The sequence below is a fragment of the Coloeus monedula genome, assembly GCF_965178545.1.
Source record: "Coloeus monedula genome assembly, chromosome: 2".
Classification (NCBI taxonomy): Eukaryota; Metazoa; Chordata; class Aves; order Passeriformes; family Corvidae; genus Coloeus; species Coloeus monedula.
The window spans coordinates 18,127,655-18,136,443 of NC_138782.1; positions in this window are offsets into that span (position 1 = coordinate 18,127,655).

Genomic DNA, 8,789 nt, shown 5'->3' on the forward strand with positions numbered 1-8,789 from the left:
AGCCTCCCGCAGCCCCGCTGCCGCCGCCCGCCCGGGCCGGGCCGCTGGAGCCGCCGCTGCCGCCCCCCCGGGGGCCGCCGCGCCCGGCCCGGGGGAGGGATGGGGCGGGACGGGGCCGCCCTGCCCTGCCCTGCCCTGCCCGGCCCGCCGCTCCCCGCTTCTCCGCTCCCACCGCGGCACCGGCCGGGCAGGGGGGACACGGCGAACGCACTGGTTCCTCGCCATGTGTGGGATGCGCCTTGGCCGCTGCGGGGGTGGTTTGGCTTCCAAATCTTTCCTCTGTGCCCGGTGCCAACAAGGTGTTTTTGGGGGAGATGGTGGTGATCGGTGGAGCGCTAATTAATTAATTTCAGCCATTTCTAGTTGCACGAATCGTTGTTTCTGATCTGACTCCACAGAGGTAGACCCAAGAAAATGATACATTTTGGGTTCAGTGCCAAATGCCCATTTAATCTGAGCTAGTGTCTGAAAGGTGATTTTTTTTTTTTTCCCCCTAAGATGTAGGGTTCTGTCTTCGCTGTTTGCCTTGGAACAAACACTGTAGCCTTTCTTATCTGTTATGCTGCAGTAAGAACTGCAGTCCTTTCCTGGGAGGTTTTAAGTAAATAAATACATTCATTTTTTAAAAAGAAAATGAGAATTCACAGTGATAAAATATTGCAAAGAGGATGGGAGTGATGCCAGTCCTGCAAACATATGTGTAGGGGTTGATAACACGTGTAGGAAAGATCTGTGCTTGGAGGAGGAAATGCTCCCCAGAATTTACAGTTGCCAGTGTCAGTCTCACTGGGATGGGAGCTTCTGCCCTGGTTTAAGATGGGGGTTTTTTTTTTGCCTACGTTCTCTTTTTTCTTTTTTTCCCCCTTTTTTTTAATACAGGAAAATATTTGCTGCCTCTTGGTAGCTGCATGATGTCTTTTAGCACAGGCCTATTTGCCATCACTAGAACCTCTCCATAGCTTCACACATTTATTTCTTATTTTGGATCTGAGAGATTTTGCTTTGCCATGAGATTTCACGTTATTGGCAGTTATCTCTTGGCCACATCCATAGCAGGAGAGCTTCCTCCCTTTCTAATAGACTGTTCATACTTGTCAGGTGAAGAAAATGGCTTTACACCTATGCTTCCTAGGAACAGGCCGCAGATAAAATGCAATTACTTAGTTTACAAAGTACTCTTAATATCATGTTTTGATAGCCACTAACTTGTCTAAACTTTGAGGTTTTGGCATTATTGCTTTTGTGCTAAAGTGTTTTGTTCAGTAAAGGTGAAAGGAAACTGTCTGGAATTATCAAATATTTTCAATCTCCTGTTGCGCCCAAGGCGACCAATACCACATGCAAACCCTTAAGAAAAAAGTGGCTCCTATTTCAAAGTGTCAGTTGGGTCCCATTATAAATACTAAAACTGAATAAAAATAAAATAATTAAACCAATAAATCACAAACCCAATAGCTATGGGAAGCTGTAGCAGATCTCAAGGACAAAAGAAGCAGAAAAAAATTAGGAAAGTATATCAGACCTAATCAAAACCCCATTGAAATGAGTGGAAAGTCTCCCATGGATGGTCAAGGGCTTAATAGGTCAGATATGGACCATTTGGTGCCAATGGCTATAGTTAAAAATAATTTCCACTCTGATAATTCAGGAATAATTACATGCAATCCACTGTGTCAGATGACGTAGAACTAAGATAACTTACCTGAATTTGCAGGAATTTTGTTGCTGCAGATGGGTATCATGGTTTAGATTCCTGGTGTTTCTGTGTTTGCGGGGGAAGTAAGACTGGGGGTTTTTGTTTGATTGGTTGGTTTTGTTGCTGTTTTTTACTCTTCTGTTGGGAACATTAAAAAATGAGGGTTCAGTTCTCTGGAGTCCTCAGCAATTTCACCTAATGTGAGAGACCCCTGATGTTTTTAGTGAGAAGCCAGTTAGCAAAGTTTGTGTAACTCATATTCTCACCACTCCATGCGTTGTCCCCTCTTGGGGGATGGTTGGCCCCTAGATGAGGACTGAAAAATTGGCCTTTTCCTTGGGTCACACGACTGAATAATTTCCAAGCGGTAGAAGCTGACTGGCTCTGGAGTCTGTGGTGGCCTCTCTGGAGATGTCCTGCCTGGGAAAGGATGATGCTGGTGGGATTCTGATTAGCTTGAGGAATCACATCATAGATAAGAAAACCTACCAGTAACTTTCCATGAAGAAAAAAGCTAAGCTGAAGCAGCAAGGGACGTGGTTTAGCTGCTTCAGCATGGGCAAGACTGTATTTCCAGCATCACCGAATCATGGTTTCTAAGAATTCGAGCTGTTGACAGATTTTCAAAATGTTTTGACAACTCATTTCACTAAGATTTTTTTACTTGGGAGTCTTAAAAATTTGTCACCGTTTTGCAGAAATACTTCAGGTTTTTTCGGTTATAAAGCAAGGGGGAAAAATTTATTTTTTTTTCATTGAAGTCCCACTAAAAATGTTTGGCCCTTTCCAAAGTAACCAGCTCTTGGAAAAACTCCATTAGCTGGATAAAAATCCTCCAGAGCTGTGGCTTAAAGGAAGGTCATGGTTTTGGTTGCTTTGATCCAGATAGCAGAGTTAGAGGAAACATCCTGCACCCCTGCTTGGGTAACACTCTTAAAGGCTGTTATATGGTTAAATGAATTATGTTTTTCTAAATTTTCTTGAATAATTGAATCAAGTCTTGAGAGACTTGGTGAAAACATCACTGTCTTTAGGCACTGTTTGCCTAGAATTTTTTTAAAAGCTGATGGTCAGTTGTGAATTGGTCTTTATGCTAAAATTGGATCTCTGAGGTGTGGGAGTATTGTATGCATGGCACCAGCCATTTGGTTTGTCAGGAGGTCAGTGTTTGTGAAAGCAATTATTTTAGTAACCAAAATGTGATGTTTACATTATTAGCTTGGCTGTTTAAAATGAAGCTTGTGCGAAGAAATGAGATGGGCTCATTAAATGTTTAATTAAACCATTGTCTACAAATAGGTTGTACTGCTAAACATTGCTTCTCTTTATTGAAGAATAAAGTTTAAAATGGTACTTTAAACCTGAAAAAGACCTGTTACTGTTATTCCTTTCAAGGGAATAGTGATTTCTTTTTCCTTTTTTTTTCTTTTTTTTTTTTAATGGGTAAAATCCTCTAAATTCTCAACCATGGTTTGACTGCATGACTCACAAGCAAATTAGCAAGATCACTTTTTTCAACTTCAGGGATACCAAGACGTCCACAGTTGTGTTCTTGGTTCCAGTACAAGCTTCACTCATGCGCGTCCCCACTGACCTTGTAGCAAATATTTGCCAAGAAAAAATATCAAGTACATCATTCAGGAGCTTTTTACCACTATATTGGCATGGAAATGTCTCAAGTAGTTATTTGGAAATGTCTCATACAGTCTGAAGGTAAACATGCCATACAGTCCCTGACCTGAAATGTTCAGCTTGTTTGCAGTAGCTGGACGTATTTTCTACCTCGTCAGTGACCAAAGGCAAATAGATTTGTAACTGCTACTGCAGCTGGAATTAATGTGCAGATGTTTTTGTGTTGCTCTTCATACAGCCCAATATGGGCTATATAAATTAGTTTTTGTCTGTAACATGTACCAAGGAAATTATTTTTCAGTGAATGGCCTTATGGTGAGCCTGGGTGCTTGACAAGCTGTGCAGGCAATGAGATGGTGCTCTTCTTCACTTGTACCTCCTACTGTATTTCAGGGGACAGTCTCCTTGGTATTACCTTGTAATTAAAGGAAATGGATGAGGTATTTGGTAGTCTATGGAATCAGGGCCTTGGTAGCATTGTGAGCAAAGGTTTCAGTTATAATCCATAACAGAAATGAATATGCCCATTTTTAAAGTTAGAAATCTGGATACTTTAGGGTAGAGGGTTCTTCCCAGTACCTGATGTAGTGGGATGACAGATTGAGACAGTGAAAAGTATACTAACTACAAAGTATTTGGGGATGGGTGTGTGTCTCCTTGGAGCATTAGGTGTTACTAGTGCCTCCTCACCCTCCCCAGGCACTTTTGAAGGTTTTGAAGCAGAAGACCAGTCCTGTGACCCAAATGGCCTTTTATATTCTCATGTCTTCTCTCTGTATCAGGGTGAACTTTTGGGGAGGGGAGAGAGAAAACAGACAGGCTTATTACTGGTCATGAAGCCATGAGTTGCCTCTTTCAGACAATTTGGTTGAGAACTAAGACATTTTATGGGTTGACTAGCAGGTGGTCTATGTGGAGTCTTGGCATGAAGCTGTTTCCAGGTAGCAGGGCTGTGTAAGGCCGCATTGCTCTGCCAGTAGCACTCTAGCTTTCATGAGAGCGGAGCTGAAGAAGCTGATGAGATAAACTTGATAATCCTTTGGGAACCATTTGTTGAACTCCCAAACTCAAAATCAAGTCAGGGTGAGAGGTAGAAGTCAGACAGTGAAGGTTTTGGTTTGCTAGGTCAAACTGCAAGGGGATGCTAAGCTGTAGGGAAACAGGAGTATTGTTAACCAAAGACATGATTTTACCTGGAGACTGTTTCCACAGGTTTAAGAGAAACAGGAAACAATCACTGTTTACATCAGAGATTCCTTAATTCTTCCTCCTAATTTATGAATATGCAATGGCCTTTTTTTTTTCCTGAGGCCCAGTGATCTAACTACTACTGTCTCACTGCTCTCACTGAGAGAATGATCTAATTAGTGCTGCCAATTACATTCAATTTAAATCTGATGAATAGCCAGTTTCAGAAGGCCTGATTCTGTCTAGTGCTCTGAGCATCTTGAGCACGTTAATGTGTTCTCACTTGCCTGTACTGCCTATGGAAGCTGGAGGCACCCTGCATCTTGTGCAGGTAGGTCTGTGTTCACATGCCTTAGTTTCCTCACAATTTTGGTGGGATGAAATCTTGCATTTTATGGGAAAACCTTCCACTCTGGTGGCTTATGTTCTTCCTGCATTAGTTCTGCTAATTTGTTTCTTCTATTATTGCTTTGCGCAGGGAAATTTCAGTCAGTGCCTTGGCATGCAAGGGATTTTTAATACATTTTGGTAATGGAAAGCTGCTATTCTACTGCTCGGGAAGATGCAGCTCTGTAATACTTCTGAGGCCCTGCAAAGGATAATTTCTGAATGCACAATCCACTGTTGAGTTTGTGTAGGCTGTTAAGGAACAAAGAAGTTACCAGATTTTTTTTTGAAACCCATATTGTTCAGCCTAACCAGAGCCTGGCCTTTCAGAAGAGGTCAGCATCCTTCAGCTCTCCTAGTAAATAGCTCAGTTTTTGAAAGGACTGAAAGGCCAGTTAGGCAGTTCTGTAACCTGCCATTTCTATTGACAAGAATTTGGAGGAAAGAAGAGCTCTTTGTAAATCTCTCTGTTAAGGTTAGAGACATGGCCCCTGTATTCTGTGGCTGAGGCTCACAGTGCAAAGGGGAGGGATAGACAGACAGATGCATGGAAGGATGGATGCAGAAACCTGCAGAATGGGATTGGTGCAGCTCCTGAGAAATCTGCATCCTCCAAGTCCATGCTTGCCTGTATACCGATGAGCTGCAGGGAGCTTGCCAGGAAGGGAAGTAATTTTAGAGTGTGATTTGGAAAATGATTCAGTTTAAAAATTGCTATTTTTGAAGGGCTACTTTCAGCTGGGATCCAGTCCCCAGCCTGTTCCCAGAAGCACTTGCCTTGCTGCAGCAGAGCGTGGTGAAAAGTGGAGGAGGAATGTCTGTCTGGGAGCCGGCAGCCCTGAATCTCGTGATGCTGCTGAGGAAACAATTCATGGGAATGGGACCTTCTTACATTTCACATCCCTTCCTGCATTTGGCAGGTGAGTGTTTAACCCAGCTAGGTTGGTGAACGTGGCAAAGGTCACTCTGCCCACCCTCCCTCCATGCTCAAGGGAAGGCACAAGGAATGTGGGTCTGGAAATGGGGCTGCTGGGCAGACAAAGTTTTGACACAGGAAAGCCTGCTTTATCCTGTTGACATAAAAGCCAAGGACAGCATGAGGAATTTATGAATCAAAGTTGTGAAATGGCAAACACCTTTTTCATGCCATTTGAAGATGTATTGTATGTATTTGATAGAGCCTGTGGCTGCACATCCTGCAAATCTCTTCAGCCAGTGGCAGCGGAATGAAATCGGCTAAGCTGACACTCACTCTGTCAGGCTGAGGCTTTACAGAAGTTCAGCACAGGCAACATTTGATCACAGCATTTAAGAAAATATTGGCAACCCCTTTGGCCTGTTAGATTTGCTTTCTAGAGTGAGAAGTTTCAGAGAGCGATCCTGTGCTGATTACACCTGTCAGTTATCAACAAACAGGTTAAAATGCCCCTTCTGCCCTGGATTTGTCCCTCTTGTTTCTTTCAGACAGGTGCTGCCTGATGCTCCTCTGAGGTCATTTACCCTGGTAAGCTTTTCATAAACAGGTTCCACTTGTGACTAAGCAACTTCACAAACTTGGTTTGTTCTCGAGCGTGTGTGGAGTCGAAGTGTATGGCTAAAGACTTTTCTCTGCTTCCTGTGCAGGTATCAGGGGCATACAAGGAAAGCAACATATCATCTTATCATCTTTAGAACAAATTCTAAGCTCCTGCTAGGAAGCAGAGGGTGAAGAGAACGTCATGATGAGGAGGGCTCCCCTTTACAGCTGTCCATTTTTACTTCAAATGCAATGAGCAAATGGGGAAATGTATCAAGCTTTTTTAAAAAAATAAAATTCCAGGTTGCTGTGTAGAGGGTTTTAAAGGACCTTTCCAGATTAAGATTTTCTGTTATTTATGGCCGCATAAACAGTGTTACATGTGTAATACCAAAACATTCTTTGTGCGTGTTATGAAAGAAACACAACTGCTGTGCCACTGAACATGCAAAACTGTGCCAGGGAAAACATTCAGGACCAGAGTAATTTTCACCTCTGTTCTTCTTAGCCTGGAAATGAACTTCAGCCTCCCATATTCCTATTTTTAGCAATGGCCACTGCCCATATTCACCTGGGCACTAGGGGAAAATGAAATGAAGCTGTTTGGCAGAGTTTTGCAGTCATTTCACAGAGGAGCAGTCAAAGTGGTGTAAAGTGATTAAACTTGTTACAGTGACTTTAATCCATTGTAGGTGTACTGTGGCCAGTGCTCTCATTTTGGTTTTAGAGCACTGGGGTATTGATTTAGCATTTAACAAGCACTTATCTAGTGAAAATGCATCAGTGGAAACATTAGAAATAAAAATGCACAATGAAGAACATATGATATTGAATCCAAACTACACAGTGTGCTTCAGGTCAGAAAGAGCTTAGGTAAGGAATGAGGTGAGCACAATGGAATAGTGGGACAAGGAGTGCCTAAGAGTGGACACTGCAGGAATGGAGTAAATAATGATAACTCTGAGGGCACTCTGTGCCTGAGAGATCACTTCTGTAGCTCTGCTTCTGTGAGAAGTGCAAGAGGCAGGGATGGAGAATAGAAAGGAGCACATACTTTAAAAGCCTTCTGGAAGCTCAGGCTTAGAGTCCTCTCAAAAGATTTCCTTCCAGCTGCACAGTCCCCTTGCTGGCCCTTCAGGTGTGTTGACTTCTAGGGGAGCATTGTCTAGTGCACAGGTTGGAAAGTTTTCAAGCAGCACTTGCCAAAGTGTATTTTAGTTTTCTAAATCAGAAGTTCAGTGGGCTAACAGAGGTTTGGGATATATGGGATTTGTCCCACATGGAAACGAGCTGCCTCCAGGCAGTTGAGTGTCATGTCCCGCCGTCATGTGGGGCCTGCTGGCTTCCCTGGGACTCTTGGCTGTATCTCAGGAGGGAGCCCTTCCCATTTTACAGTGACTCTGTGTCAGGTACAGCCCATGTGCCATCCACAGCTCCTGACTCCTGGTCTAACAGCCAGGCTGTCTGAGTCAGGCTTAGAAAACATGGATTTCCCACCAGTTATAAGCTGATACATTGCATCACCTTGTTCCAACAATTCCTCTTCAGTTGCCTTACTTACCCTTCTGACCTTGGTCCTGTTTCTCTCCCTAGGCTGAGAAATACTCCGGAATAGAATGGCTTTTATTTTGATGCGTTGTCATACCTCCATTGGAGATACAAAGAAGTCATGGCAAGCTTCCCACCATCCATGAAGGAAATAGAAGAGAGTCCCACTGGTGTGAGAACCATTGTACTGGCGAGACCTTGTCGTGCTCATAATGATATAAGGGGAAAATACTCTGCTGTGAAAAAGATGTGGTCTAGCAAGCAGGCTTCATTTCTGTCCAAATGCCAGTGTGGCTTATTATTTTCTAATGAAATGAAATATATTCATGCTCTCTGAAGCTGACTGTGTTGATTTAATTTGTGTTTTGTGATCAAGATTCTAGATTTCATATCTTTTATGTTTTATAAGTAGTGAGCAGGGATTTAGCTGCATAAGACGCATTAATATCAATACTATATAACTCCCCAGGCACTTCTTTAAAGACTATTTTATACATAACAACATGGAATTTCACCTCTATATTTCTCTCATTCTCTGCAGGAAAAAACAGTGATAGCTAATCTGAAGGCAAGCACACATTTTATTATTGCTCTCAAAGCAGTAAGCATTTTTAGTACTCTGAATTTTTCCTGCTGACAAACAACAGGCAGTGTATAACACAGAAATCAAATAGGTGCTTTTTTTGTGGGCTGGGCTGGGGAAAGCAGCAGAACAATCTCAGGCATGAAATCACAGGTTATTATTTATTTTAGGTGATTTCAGTGTGCTGCTTTCAGAGTTTTTTTGCTTTAGAGAACTGGTATGCAGTAAGTGAGGGAGAT